Below are 16,803 nucleotides of genomic sequence, written 5' to 3' on the forward strand. Positions count from 1 at the left end.
CTTGGATTCTGTTCTGTAATGTTGTTACCTATTAATTAGTCTGTGTGTTTATGTCACTTCTGTGCTTTATCTTCTGTTGTTCTGGGCATTGCGGTAGCCTAGTGGTTAAAGTGTTCGTCTGTCATGCCAAAGACCCGGGTTCAATTCCCCACATGTATACAATGTGTGAAGCCCATTTCTGGTGTCCCCTTCATTATATTGCTGGAATATTGCTAAAATTGGCATAGAATTAAACTCACTCTCCTGTTGTTTTTGTTTGTTGTTGCCAGACTGTTGCCATACATGTACGTCTTTATGTGCCTTTGGCACAAGAATTAAAGACAATCAAAAACAAAGAAAAATCTGAGATGGTTTTATCACTTTACATTTATAGCACTTTCTTTTACAGTCTCAAAACATGCTTCTTAAAGATGTTTCAAAATTAATGAACGGTTATCCAAGATTATGTGCAACAGCAACAATAAATTCCTATATAAAGAATCCAAAATGCATATTTAATTTGACAAATTCAAGCCATGTAATATATGTGACTGCTAGTTTCGACCTCATCTTGTCTGAAATAGCATCATTATAAAAACGAATTGGTCTAGGCATTGTCAGAACCAATTATCAATGAGGCACTGAAAGATGTAATGAGTAAAAAGCCTGCATCACTCCGAGATCAATTACATGATTCATGAATATAGACATGGTTTCTGCCTTAATGACAAGCATGGTATAGCATCACTTTCCCTGTCAGGCTGTCTGGACGATGTGTCCTCAGGTTGATAACACGGTCTGGCCTATTGTATTTCACAGGACACTTTGATCCATTGTGGAAAGGGGCTTCATATCCTGTCAAAATGCTGGTAATCAATCAAAGTGTGATAAAATCTTATAATGTTTCCCATTTCAATCCATAAACAAATATTGATTTCGAGTTTTCATTTCTTAACGGGTATAGGGATGCTATAGACATTGCCTAATGTTGTTTTGGGAATGGTGTAATTGATTTGGGAATGGGAGCTGCGACAGGAACATGTGGTCTCAGGATATGGACTTTTAAATATTGTCATGGTTTTATTGCAGTTTGTGTTGACTGTATGACATGTGTGATGTGAAGCAGCACATGAGCACATCTCTTTGATGTGATGTGTAAATCATGCATATACATATCATGCAGTATTGTACAGATATAGCATTCAGTGTTACATCTTTATCATACATAATGCATTGATGACCGTATATAACAAACATGCAGAATTGAACACACACACAGAACATGGCTCATATATATATATATATATATGTAAAGCAGTATTACATCTATATCACACATAATGCAATGTTATGCACATATGCATTTATGGCCATATATATCATGCAGTATTGAACATATCTATATATATAATGCAGTATTATATCTTTGTCACACATAATGCATTAATGACCGTAGATAACAAACATGCAGTATTGAACACACACACATACACACACAGAGACACACAGAGAACATATATATATATATATATATATAAGGCAGTATTTTATATTTGTCACACATAATGCAAAGTAATGCATATATCATGAATTAATGCACTTATATATCATGCAGCATTACAGCTTTCTGGCATTCGTTATGCATTCTAATTCAACTTGGTATGTAACACGAGTTCTGATTGGTCAATGCTATAAATTTCCGACCGTATAATCAGCATATACGGTCGCAATTTGAAAACCGATTCACCGAAACCTTTGAATGTATCCCTACACAATGTGGGTAACGCTGTTTCACAGGACATTGTCATTTGCAGAAGCCATTGGTCAATTAACTCCCCTATCCAGCTAAAATGGGTGGAATTTGTGTTAAAAAAGACAAAACAGTATCATAAATTTAATTATAAGTTCAAACAACTTACTCGCAACGGGCTGTTGACCCAACACTGTTAGATCATGAAACAAGGTTTATGACGTCATTATGGAGCATGACGTCACCTGCTATGACGTCATTTGACAACAGAACTGATAATGGCCCGTAGTTGAGGAATCAGCGGCCGCTCATTTCTGTAACTAGAGGGCGGTTTCATCATAATACCGTCCATTTTATTTATAATACTATGATCTATTCACCATTGTAAAATTTAGTCTGTGTGCACATAATAAACGTGTGTAGTTTGAAAAGGGAACTACTTTCTCTGGCGATGGTGTAAGTTGAAGGAGTGATATGATTCACCTTTGACCTAGAGGAACTTTGACCTGGTTTAAATAATGAATTTCTTTCACGAAAAAACAGCGTAAAACGAGTTGAATTAGAATGGGGATAACTGTACTCGCGTCGCCGATATAACGTTAAATTTGCGGCTATATAACCACCGGTATACGTCCCCAATTCGTCAAACACAGTACAGTTATCCCCTAAGTATCATGCAGGATATATTCTGTTGGTTTCCTTATACATAGCTACCAGCTGAGCAGGACATGGTACCATTTCCTTTTGTATACTTTTCACCACTATTTTGCCTTTTGTCCCCTATGGCTTCTGTTTCATCAGATATTCAAGACTGGTGTTATTGTTATATAATATATATCATGAATATGGTACCTCTCAGCCCGTATCACATGTCTAGCATACAGAACATGGCTCATAAAACATGTTTATCAACCAGTTACCTTGGCACATATATACAATATCACACATCATTGTATGTATATGTTGACACATTTCACTGTATATATCTTGAGGGGGCGGTGGGGCAGCCTAATGGTTAAAGCGTTGGCTCGTCACGCTGAAGACCCGGGTTCGAATCCCCACATGGGTACAATGTGTGAAACCCATTTCTGGTGTCCCCCGCCGTGATGTTGCTGGAATATTGCTAAAAGCGGCGTAAAACCAAACTCAGTCAGTCAGTATATATCTTGAGCATTGCAAGTGTATCATGTCTCACATGTACAATGAAGCATTTCATGTGTATATATGCAGTATCAAATTCCTGTCATTTTCACATCAGGTGCTATAACTTCTGGTATACCTTTCAAACATGCACTCAGTTAATCCCTAAGTTACAACTCTGTTTTTGTTTAAAACCCTACAAACACATCCCGAATACTTGTTGATGAAACATTTCATGATAAGGATGTTGTTCACAGAAGTTCCTTGCCTTTAAAAAATCCTTTAGATGAAATAACCATTTCACTAACAGTAATTACTAAAGACCTATACCTTGCTATGTGCTTATTAACCATCTGTGATAATTTAATCTACCAGGCTTAGAAAGATTTGCGCTGAAGTAATCCATGGGCACATTTTTTTCTCATTGAGTATATAAGCCCTGAAATACAAATCAAGTCAACTGTGAATAACGATGAAGAAATACTTTCATCACTAATTTGGTAGGTAATTTGTTTATTTTTATTTGCAGAGTGGCTTGTAGGAGTGCCAATCATTTCTCCCGGTTCACCAAGTGTAGAAATGCAAGTTCCGATTCAACGATTTTCCATTTAATGGGAAAAACAATGTGGAAAACTATATTTTGAGCTGTATTGGATTCCTTGATTTTACAATTATTTGGGCACAGATGGTGATCTGAGAGATGCTGTGACATTAGGGTTAAAACACACTGATAATGACCATCATAACGGAATACTTCATTTCTTAAAAATGTTTCGTGTAATATTACAAGAACTCAATTTAGTTTCTTTTTGTACAGAATGGGAATATTCCTGGTATTTCAGTATCAGGTTTCTGTTGTTGTTGAGCAATATATTATATCAGCTGCTGTGAGTCCCGCTGTTGTGTTGTATTACATACCTCATGACAGGTATTATTGATGCTATTCATTTCTTTTTTTACAGAATGTTGCTCTGCTTGCTGCAAAAATGTTGTAATATGCTTAGAATTCTCATGATATGTAAAACAACATGAACTCTTCATGCTGTAGTAGCTCAGTGTTAAGTGCCTCTGTCTGACTTTCAGTTTCTTGACCAGGGCCTAGATTTTCGAAGCTCTCTTAGCGCTAAGATAGTCGTAAGTGCTATACATTAACATTAACTTACGATTATCTTAGCGCTAAGAGAGCTTCGAACATCTAGGCCCTGGTTCTAGTCTTCTTGCTGTCAAATTACCATCTCAGTGAATTATTCAATGCTGGCTAAAACTTAAACTATTCACACTGCACTCAACAATGTTCAAGGTATGTAGTAGTTGGCTTCACATGATAAAATCTTTACTAGACAGTCCAGTGTTTAAGATTATGAGCATATTCACCAATGCTGTCCATAAAATCCATTTAGACTTCTTTTACCAAAGTAGGTGAGAGCTATTCAATGCTGGAACCTCCAAAATTGGCTGTTGAGTGGGTGAGTGAGTCAGTTTAGTTTTATGCCGCACTCAGCAATATTCCAGCTATATGGCGGCGGTCTGTAAATAATCGAGTCTGGACCAGACAATGCAGTGATCAACAGTGATCTGTGCAATTGGGAACCAATGACGTGTCCACCAAGCCAGCGAGCCTGACCACCCGATCCCGTTAGTCTTTTATGAAAAACATGGCTGTTGAGAGGGTTTGTGAATGTTTGTTTTTTGTTTAATTGTTTGTTATTTAATGTTGCACTGACGGCAGCACTCAGCAACTATATGATGGGGACAGTCAGTCTTGACCAGACAATCCAGTGACTGACGTTATGAGACACAATTGGGGTACAATGACATCAGCCAAAACACCAAGCCTGACCATCCATTCCTGTTAGTCATTTCTTACAACAAGCATGGGTTACTGAAGACCAATTCTAACCCAGGGGTGTTGTTTGTGAATGAATATGGAGATTGATTGATACACAGTCAGCCTTGCCACGCAGTCAACATTACATTCTAGCTTTAGCTCATCCTCTATTAAAATAGTCTAGTGCCAAATGAAAACCTGCATTCACTCACCTCTGTTGCCAAAATTATTGTCTGAAAACCTGAAAACAGAGTCCTTTCTCATTCAAACATTTTAGTTAAAAGCTGTGGTCAATATTTAGCAACATGTATGTTGACCAACAAGCATTTCCGTGCTTCACTGATTCAAATGTATACATATTTTATAGTGTACTTTTAAATTTAGTTTCAAACTGTAAAACTACTAAAAAATGAATCTAGGGCCCAATATTTCATATTTCGAATACATTTACAAAATATGTCTTTCACTTCTAAATGAGGCCAATAGAGAAGTACAAATAACTCTTTGGGCATAATGTTTGAAAACTATTGCTCTATTCCACTTAACTAAAAATACTTTTGAAAAACATCGTTTGCTATTGTGTTTTGGTAGAATATCTGTAAACCACTCCAATTACCATAAGCATCGATACCCAAGATCTGGAGACAATGTCTTGTAGTAATTAATCCTGGGTTCTAATGGAATATACAGCCCAGTGTCTATCAAACTTCTGACAATTCTGCCCAACACTAATGAAATAATGGCCAAGTAGAGCTGTTTCTCCCTCCCATAACTACAGAGAACCAAGGATGGAAACCTGATACTCATTGATCCAAAAATACATGTATACAGCTTCTCCCTCCCCATCCCTCCCCCCATGACCCCACCCATCCCTCCCTCAAGCATCAGGACAATGTCAAGCCAGGTATAAATCTTCATGTTTCGAAAATCATTTCCACTACTCCGAATGAAGCTGGTAGTATAAACTTCTAGATGATAGGTGCTTCCATCAGGATAATTACAGGATCAGGTTTGTGGAGAAGAATGATTCACAATGTCGTTTGTATGCTACAGTTGTGATGGTCTCGGTTTAAAGCAGAATTATTCAGCTAATTAAAACATGAGACCGTTCTGATCATTTCTCTCCTTAAATTGATATATTTTTGAGATTCAAGATCATATGTTCTGTTCTGCAGTCTCATGACTTGCTTTGGAATTGTTTTCATTTTAATATTTTTTCATGAGATTTTATGAGGTTTTGTCTAAATGTTAAATGTCAATCGTCTTTGGATATCAGAAGGGTCAACTTGAACAAATGTCTTGATTTTCGGAGCCAAAGGTGAATTTAATCACTCAACATTATTCAGTCTCTCTCATACTGTCTATTATATTACACAATCAAAATAATATTTGAAAAAGAATTTTCAAAGAATTATTGCCTTCAAATCATCTTCTTGAAAATATTATCAAAAAGAATAAAAAGTGCTACAATGGGAATATCAATTTATATTCTTGTGTGTGTAAAACTCATTGACATTGTTTTTCCTTAATAAATATAAATATGATTTTTACACTTTTGAGTTCAGACCAACATTTTTAAACAATATGACAATAGAACATTGAATACTTGTCATAGCATGTCCAGATTTCAATTCAAATACCCTGAAAATATTTGACAAAAAATACAAACTTGATATTAGGGATGTTATCAAATTTTCAAAATTGTTTAAAATAAATAATCTGACCAAAATATCATTTTGAAAGATGAGAACGTTTCACCTCAGCTGCGAGTGACACTTTGGACAATACAACGTATCAATACAACTGGATTATCACAGAGCCTTGTGCTCAGTTTCAGAGCAAATCCATTCATCCTTTGTCTATGAGAGCCTTAGGGCAACGAGGTCCATTCCAAATATTATCTCAGTCGGGTTCCCGTGTCTATCTGCTAAGAACTACTATAGGCCCTAATTTGCACTTAAGCTAGACCAAACTGATTGGAAGCCCAAAGCCTCATGCAATATTTATTATTAAGGGATAATCAATCAAGTTAAATATTTCATCCCTGACTGGCATTATGATGTTCTACAATTACCTATTGACAACTCCCGGAAGTAATTGCCAATTGTACCTTGAGCGGTCACATGATGAGGCGGTGATATTGTCGCTCTTGACTCAGATGCCAAGTCAGCCAAGCGAGACGTGCTCCGGTGCAGCTAAAGTATCCCTCATGAGTCATGAACATCCAGCTATGGCTGATTGCCTGAAATCCTGTCATTCTGCAAAATTAATGACCAAAAATGATAAATGAAAAAATGGTCTCTTTTATTTCATGGCTGGCGGTTGTCATTGACCTAATTTGGTCCAAAGTGTCAATTTTGTACTGATATTAATAACATTAGCTTCAATCAGTTTTGGTCTCTCGTCTACGTCGTTATAACAGTTTGAAATTGACCACTTCCTTGATTGCAGTCTCCTCCATTTCAGGTTAATTATAATTATTAATACCATCTTTGGCTGCTATAACTGACAATACCATGTGTATTCATACATACTTGTTGTTTTAAAATATTAACAAAGTTCGATCAGTTCATTGTGTCAATTAGTTCCGTTAATGAAATAAATGTTATACTTTGTTGACACTCACATACATTTCATATTCTGTTGAGTTAATACATATCAAACTATTATTCCACACAAAAGTTCCATGAGATCAGATAAAATCTAGTTATTGCAAATCGTCTATATTAAACTTCCGACAGACAATAAATCTTGTAACAGCCTGGCAGCTGATTAATCCTGTGTATATGCATGCGTGTCCATGAACATGATAATGACGAGGCATGAGTTGAAATTTACGTGCATTATGGATGTTATCACACATCTGGGATGGAAATTTACATATTATCTACACAGTTTAGATTGCATTTGCATTGAACTGACAATAGAGTATATCTGGTTCATATGAAATGTGCAAAGGCAGCTTGGATGAAGTTAATGCTACACCTTTATCAAATGACTCATGAATGACACATTGTCTATTACAGTTTCAGTCAGTTACTAATCATACTTACTGAATCGTACGCAATATTTGATGAGCTAAGTGTGAACTTGTATCAGCTGGCGATTTAAAGGTGCCTGGCTCTGAGGGTGTGGGTTCAAATCCTGGATGGGACTCAACCCGACAAAAGTACTAGAATCTGTACTTTATTGACAAAGTGTAATCCCAAATATAACATGTGTTACAGCTGTTGACATAGTTGGCAGTTCTGTCAACACCTGATTGTTTACTGTGCATGGAATCGTTATAAAACAATCATCAGTATTGATTTAGTATTGATGAATTATCATATCTGTCGTGTATGTCCCGCTGCTAACTGTCTTATCAGTCACTAGTGACTAATAACATGAAAACATGCTGTCATCGTGACTAACAACGTGTTATGACCGATTGATTGCTGACAGCATTGGTACATGCATATACTAAATAGAAGTTATAGAGCACTGAATGTTTTACATATGTCTACGGTAATCAGTCACATCTAGAGACATGAAAATATAAGGTGTTCTATGACTTCGGGTCAGTCTTAAAGTTTCTTCTGAAACAAGGGGCGGTGGGGTCCCCACATGGGGGTAGCCTAGTGGTGAAAGCATTCGCTCGTCACATTGAAGACCCATGTTCGAATCCCACATGGGTTCAATGCGGGGACACCAGAAATGAAGCTTCACACATTAATACCCAAAGTGCATTTCTAGTGTTCCTCGCCAAAATATTACATATGTAATATGAAAAGATACAAAACTAAACTCATTCACTCACTCACTCTTCTGAAACAAGCTGTTAGTTTGAGACTAAACACACACATCTACAAGTTTAATGAATATGACTGACTGACTGAGTTTAGTTTTAAAATCCGCTTTTAGCAATATTCCAGCCTGTATAGCTATATAATATCAGGGCGGCAATGAATATGAAGTTTTCCCTTAAATGATAAATATGAAGAATGATGAAAAGAAACAAACATTCTGTGAGATACTGGTGAGAAAGTACTGAGCTACTTATAGAGAATACTACAAGAGATCTCATTACATACGAATTATACGAAACGAGTGTCCTTCCTATGGTATCTGACCGAGCGAAAGCGAGTGTCGTATAATTCGTATGTTATGAGACCGAGTGTGGTATTTTATTTATTACCCATGTCTTACATGCATTAAATTGACAAAATAGCGTATTTTTGTTATTGTTATGGTTTCAAACCGAAACCGGTTTCATAAAGAGGTTGCGGAAGAATGTTGTTCTGTAGTACACTTTTTGCATGACGTCACACTGTAATGACGTCACTATGCCTTGCTCGTCTGCCCCCTTGGTAACCGACATCACGATGCATGTCATTTGTCATCGCCTCGTACAGCCTCCTGCATTAAACTACTCTGTAGCACCCCGTTTCTTGGTTTGCGGTTGCTTCACTCGGCTAACCTCACTGGTGAAAACTTTGAGTTTATGTTTTTCGATGCATATAATGCCTCAGTTCGACTCTCAATTAAACAGCGATATGGCAACGTTCGCAATGTTTACATTCCCACAATGCATATAAGTTGTAGTAGAATGAATGAATTCACGTGTTTGTTATGAATGAAAAAGTAGTTCCGTGACAACGTGACTTATATGAGTGGTCATCGGTTATCCAATCAAATCGCTAGAATCTCAGGTCAAGTTGTTACGACACAGGTCAACGCGATACGACACTCGTGTAACGTACGAGATTAGTATGCAACTACCCATACGTTGGGTAATAAAAAGCATTATGACTGCTGAGATACATTATGATTGCCAAGAGCCACAAAGTTTGTTATGTGGTATTCTTGAGAAACATCAGAATTATTACTTTGATGACAGGGGTATTCTGTCTTGATACTTCTGTGATATTGTGAAACTGCATTAATAACTATATTAATAACTATGGACCATATTTTGTAAGTTGCTGTACTGGTACCAAATCACATCACCATTCCAAGAACTTTTGGAACCATTAACAAAAAAATCATGGTTGTTGAATAACAACATATTCCATCACACATGGATAATCTAAACATTATCAGCTTTCAATCATATGTTCCATAACTCAATTCATGAAATCAAATTATTTGGCCAAGCTATTGCTTGAAGGGGAATAACTCTAGTTTGTGATTAGGCGCCAATGGCAACAATCAATAAACTGCGAAACAATTTCCCTCTACAAAATCGTAACAGAAGAGAAACTGATTGTTCGTTGTTTACCGGAATCAATGTCATGGTGATTGAATGCCACGATATGCATGATCTCACCTGGCATGCCTTTAGCTGACTCAGGTGACAACTAATTATTGGTAATGTCGATGGCAAATTGATGAGCATACATGTCACAGTTGTAATTTATGCAGCGCAAGAATGAATTCAGGGGTTAGTCATTGAGTGTGTCATAACCGCACTAGAATTACCAATTTTGGTCAAAGTCTTTTGCGAGAGAAATTGGTGATTAATATTGCCATGAGCTATCTGATTAGAATCAATATTGGCCGATGACTGTTTGTCGCGTTGATCTCTAATATTCAGAAATGTCAGAAACTGTAAGGATATTGGTTTAGTACAGGCTCTTTATTTTGGACGAAAAGAATATTTGAGGTGGAAGAGAAATGTAAACAATTATTTTTCTTTTAAAATATTAACATCAGTTTGAAATTTGTATCTACCTTGTCCAATAATTTCTCTCTGTCAACTAATATAATCATCATAATCAACAACAAATCATTAGTGGTTCATCAGGTATCTACATATGCAATCCACCTACAAATATATTAGCATCTGTTAAGACAGATACTAACCTCCAATAATCCATGTACATGACCAAATATACACCGATCTAAAACTTTTCTGGCCCAGCCATTCATCCAATTACGTATTCATCTTCTTGTCTGACTTTTCATCTGCTTAACAATTTGCTGATGCTAACATTCATTCACTAATTTGACCACCTGATAATCCCAGCATCTGTACCTTGACCAACAAAACTTCTGACACAAACTCTCAAACATCTACCAGTCTATCAGTTGAGTCACTCATACATCTACTGATCTAGTGATTCAGTCACTCATACATCTACTGATCTATCAGTTGAGTCTCTCATACATCTACTGATCTGTTGTTTCAGTCACTCATACATCTACTGATCTATTAGTTGAGTCTCTCATACATCTACTCATCTATCAGTTGAGTCTCTCATACATCTACTGATCTGTTGTTTCAGTCACTCATACATCTACTGATCTATTAGTTGAGTCTCTCATACATCTACTCATCTATCAGTTGAGTCGGTCATACATCTACTGATCTATCAGTTGAGTCACTCATACATCTACTGATCTATTGAATCAGTCACTCATACATCTACTAATCTATTGATTCAGTCACTCATACATCTACTAATCTATTGATTCAGTCACTCATACATCTACTAATCTATTGATTCAGTCACTCATACATCTACTCATCTATTGATTCAGTCACTCATACATCTACTAATCTATTGATTCAGTCACTCATACATCTACTCATCTATTCAAGTTCATACATCTACTAATCCACTATCTTCAATCTACTACTCCAAAATGTACTCATCCACTATCATTAAAACTAACTGTTTATACATCTACAAATCAATCAATCTGAAATCTACTGAAAATCTAATCGAAGAATGCAGGCATCTAAAAATCTACGAATCCAATATCAACTAATATTTAACTGTCATATGTTTCTATCACCTGCTTATAGAACAATAAACTCTGTATCTATCTACATTGTATAAACATACTGACTAGTCCTTGTATTTCCATTGCAAGCAGTGGTGTGTGAAGTGGTTATAGTGTTTGCTCATCACACCGAAGGCCGAGTTCAATTCCCACATGAATGCAGTATGTGAAGCCCATCTCTCATCTCCCATACTGTGATATTGCTGGAATATTACAAACAGCATCAAACCTCAAACACTCAAGCCAGCCAGTTGCAATATTAATCTATCCATTGACAGATGTACAATTATTAAACTGAAATATGAAATAGATGTATATGAGTTTAATGTCAATTTGCATTCAACAAAAAGTAGAAATTTGTTATGTGTGATTGCATTTTACACTCTATCAACATCAAAGGTGAAACTGATGTAGTTTATATTCTTCATAATTTCACCATTTGCATAAATTGATGTACTTTATCCACATCTCTAGAGTAATCATATATCAGGACTCAATTATTATGGTAATGTCGGCTGGAATTCAATATTAATATGGAAAAATATGAATTTCAGAACAATTCTTTAAATTTGTGTATTACACAATGGTTTAACTCTGCCAAAATCAATTAAGTAATTTAGTCAGCGGTATATAGAGAAATTGTGACTCATATGCAATAGATTAGTGTCCATGTAAGACATTAATTAATGTTCACGCAGATGAATTAACAATTTAGGCTAAATTTTTCCCAAATTGTTTATGTGAAAAGTACTTTCTTTGTATGTAATCTCGCTTTGAACATAACAGTATGACATGGAATTCTGAAGATGGAGCAGACAATGAAACCATTCCAGGATCAATTCGCTGCATATATTTTACATGTATATTATTTTACATGCAGATGTTTTACATGCAGATATTTTATACGCAGATATTTTACATGCAGATGTTTTGGTGACAAAATACCTACATTTGAAATCATCATATTTTTAAAATAAGATCGCATAATCATATTCGAATCCCAGACTGCAATATTGTCAGCATTCGAAATACCTGCCTGCCTGACTGCCCGGGACGGGTTATTTTCAACACGGACTGCCAGATTCTCAAATTCACCTGCCCGATGGTCGGGTTAAAATTTCAACATCTATATGAATATATTTTGTGGGCAGGTAAGTTTTGGTCAGGGCTGGCAAGTTTGACATCTAACCAGCCATGTGGTCTGACTGAAATTTATGGGAGTTTCACACCCTGATATTGTGTAAACAATTGCTACAATTCACTGAAACACTTCCAAATTTTTTAAGTCAATTTACCTGATGACACTAATGATGTAGATTTCATGTTGATTGACAGCACCAGAGTGTTCATTGCATCACAGATGCTGCTGTATATCCCCCTCGGTTGATATCATTGATTACATTTGCATATCACACCATGCTATTGACATCTGTTATTGACAACATTTTGATATACAGTATTGTTGTGCCACATCCTATTAGAGTTGTGTCAAATTTAGTGTAACTTGAGCCTAAAGCCACTCATGCCATAAGTAATATTAAAAATGTGTTCTATTTGCATACTCTACTGTATTGATAACACCAATATGATACACATAATCAAATTACACATTTAATTAAATGAAAACTGTGCATTTACCTGATGGTAATTTTAAAGCTAATTTTAAAAAATTATTGAATCTACTGGTTATTAATTTCTGAACAGATCATTGGATCATTGTTCTTGTGAGAAAATATTTGTAGAATTGTTTGTTGATGGCTCAGAGACCAAAAGAGGAGGATTTATATGATTCTCAGTGTGTTTCTTCATACTAGTGAATTTCATGATAGTTTGGGGTGGGATAGCCTCGTGGTTAAAGCATTCACTCGTCATGTGAAGACCCGGGTTCATTTCCACATGGGTGCAATGTGTGAAGCCCATTTATGGTGTCCACTGCCATGATATTGCTGGAATATTGGTACAAGCGGCAGATGACTAAAGTCACTCACTCACTCACTCACTCACTCACTCACTCACTCACTCACTCACTCACTCACTCACTCACTCACTCACTCACTCACTCACTCACTCACTCACTCACTCACTCACTCACCCTGATAGTCTGGGACCAAATAAAGCTTTTTCAGAAGCTCCCATCACTTGTCTCAGATTTGACTTTGTTATTTGTAAACCTGAGTATCCCCAAACCAGAGCGTCTGACTGAGTTGGTTTTTAACTTTGATGCAGCTTTGGGGAGTCTTGGGAGGACATCCAAAATGAGCTGAATACCACTTAGCAAACCCATGAGCATGGATATGGTGCTGAAAAACTGGGATTCAAACCCATGATGATAAGTTCCTGGAGTGCCCAAGGTAGGCAACTCTGCACAGTGAAATACAATGCCTGAGACAAGTCAAACCTGCAAACCAAATGAAATGAAAGACTACCATTATCTTTGTGTCAAATGAAATTAGACAAGATTCATTTTTTTCATATCTTATAATCTGAAAAAAATTATACTCAACTCTCATTAGGGGCAGGCATTAAAAGCATTTAGATAAATTGAAAATAATGATTTTATAATATCTGACACACATTTTAATGTTAATACAAGCAGAGTTGCTTTAACAAAGATTGACAAATATTAAAAGAGATATTCAGAAAAATTCACACTTGAACTCAATTTCATCTCCAAACTGGGTACAATTTCAACATAAAATGATAAAAAGCAGTTAAAATTAAATACATGAAACAATTCTTTACTGTGAAGATATATCACAAAGAGTGACCAGATGAAACAGTTATCAGGAAAGCTCCCAAGGACTCCTTCAAAAATGGTAATTACACTGTGCATCCAAGAGCTGTGTGAAAATTATAATAGTTAAGTGTAATTACCGACTTGCTCAAAGATGGCAATTCATTCATTAGCAAACCTTAACGATAGCATTGGGGAAAAAAGTCGGAGCCTTGTACTGAAATTTTACGACCTAGGGAATTTTCCCGTTATGGTGTCGCCATCTGATTGTCACATTTTGGAGAAAGATGATTCTGCACTCTATCACACGTGACATCAATTGAATTTCTGGCTGAAATTTGCATAATTGTTCTCTGTAAAATTTGAATTATTTTGCCATTTTTTTAAATGAACTCGGACAATCAAAAATATAATGACACATTCTGCTGCTTGCATATTTTCAGTTACATAATTAAACTTGTCATTTATTGCATATGAGATATGGTATGATTGGGGAAAAAACATGTTGTACCTATCATGGTGAGTGAGTGAGTCAATTCTAACATAAAATATTCAGTCATAATTTACAATTTATTAAACACGTTGTTAAAAACAATAACATATTTTACATATACATCTCAGAATTCACCTGATGAAGTAGCAAAACGTTGCTCTGAAATGTCACAAAAAAGAATAAATGAAGTTGTTCTTCATAAATAGTGTCATGTATTCATGTTCTTCCAACTTTCAAGAGCATATCAGAGGGTCCATCACAGGAGGTTTCTGTGCAGAGCAAGGTTACCTGTGGCTTAAACCATGCAAAATTTAATTGTTGCATTAAAGTTGAAATTTGGTGCCAGCAGCAGCTGACAGGATAAGGAGGTCAGGCTAACTGACAGGACTGGGAGGTCAGGCTAACTGACAGGATTGCAGAAGTGGGAGGTTAGGCTAACTGACAGGATTGGGAGGTTAGGCTAACTGACAGGACTGGGAAGTCAGGCTAACTGACAGGACTGGGTGGTCAGGCTAACTGACAGGACTGGGGGTCAGTCAGGCTAACTGACAGGACTGGGAGGTCAGTCAGGCTCAGGCTACTGACAGGACTGGGAGGTCAGGCTAACTGACAGGACTGGGAGGGTCAGGACTGGGAGGTCAGGCTAACTGACAGGACTGGGAGGTCAGGCTAACTGACAGGACTGGGAGGTCAGGCTAACTGACAGGACTGGGAGGTCAGGCTAACTGACAGGACTGGGAGGTCAGGCTAACTGACAGGACTGAGAGGTCAGGCTAACTCACAGGACTGGGAGGTCAGGCTAACTGACAGGACTTGGTGGTCAGGCTAACTGACAGGACTGGGAGGTCAGACTAACTGACAGGACTGGGAGGTCAGGCTAACTGACAGGACTGGGAGGTCAGGCTAACTGACAGGACTGGGAGGTCAGGCTAACTGACAGGATTGGGAGGTCAGGACTAACTGACAGGACTGGGAGGTCAGGCTAACTGACAGGACTGGGAGGTCAGGCTAACTGACAGGACTGGGAGGTCAGGCTTACTGACAGGACTGGGAGATCAGGCTAACTGACAGGACTGGGAGGTCAGGCTAACTGACAGGATTGGGAGGTCAGGCTAACTGACAGAACTGGGAGGGAGGTCAGGCTAACTGACAGGATTGGGAGAGTCAGACTCAGGCTAACTGACAGAACTGGGAGATCAGGCTAACTGACAGGACTGGGAGATCAGGCTAACTGACAGGACTGGGAGGTCAGGCTAACTGACAGGACTGGGAGGTCAGGCTAACTGACAGGACTGGGAGATCAGGCTAACTGACAGGACTGGGAGATCAGGCTAACTGACAGGACTGGGAGATCAGGCTAACTGACAGGATTGGGAGGTCAGGCTAACTGACAGGACTGGGAGGTCAGGCTAACTGACAGAACTGGGAGGTCAGGCTAACTGACAGAACTGGGAGGTCAGGCTAACTGACAGGACTTGGGACTGGGAGGTCAGGCTAACTGACAGGACTGGGAGGTCAGGCTAACTGACAGGACTGGGAGGTCAGGCTAACTGACAGGACTGGACTGGGAGATCAGGCTAACTGACAGGACTGGGAGATCAGGCTAACTGACAGGACTGGGAGATCAGGCTAACTGACAGGATTGGGAGGTCAGGCTAACTGACAGGACTGGGAGATCAGGCTAACTGACAGGACTGGGAGATCAGGCTAACTGACAGGATTGGGAGGTCAGGCTAACTGACAGGACTGGGAGATCAGGCTAACTCACAGGACTTGGAGGTCAGACTAACTGATAAAACTGGGAGGTCAGGCTAACTGACAGGACTGGGAGGTCAGGCTAACTGACAGGACTGGGAGGTCAGGCTAACTGACAGGACTGGGAGGTCAGGCTAACTGACAGGACTGGGAGGTCAGGCTAACTGACAGGACTGGGAGGTCAGGCTAACTGACAGGACTGGGAGGTCAGGCTAACTGACAGGACTGGGAGGTCAGGCTAACTGACAGGACTGGGAGGTCAGGCTAACTGACAGGACTGGGAGGTCAGGCTAACTGACAGGACTGGGAGGTCAGGCTAACTGATAAAACTGGGAGGTCAGGCTCACTGACAGGAC

The 16,803-nt window shown here is 38.1% G+C and overlaps 1 long non-coding RNA gene across 3 annotated transcripts in view; it reads right to left on the bottom strand.

Moving 5' to 3' along the window:
- LOC124275440 overlaps positions 1–7,880 on the bottom strand; it is a 96,682-nt gene extending 88,802 nt beyond the window's left edge. For 2 of the 3 annotated variants that reach the window (XR_006898289.1, XR_006898287.1), the window contains exons 1-2: positions 7,751–7,880; positions 6,808–6,955 (exon numbers count right to left, since the gene is read on the bottom strand). This is a non-coding gene — a long non-coding RNA (uncharacterized LOC124275440). Of the gene's footprint in view, positions 1–6,771; positions 6,956–7,750 lie in introns of all 3 variants that reach the window. The other variant, XR_006898288.1, reaches the window with a different exon arrangement.
- Between the last annotated feature and the right edge of the window lie 8,923 nt (positions 7,881–16,803).

This window comes from Haliotis rubra, unplaced genomic scaffold (assembly GCF_003918875.1).
Source record: "Haliotis rubra isolate DU_JTF1 unplaced genomic scaffold, ASM391887v1 Scf2, whole genome shotgun sequence".
NCBI lineage: Eukaryota > Metazoa > Mollusca > Gastropoda > Lepetellida > Haliotidae > Haliotis > Haliotis rubra.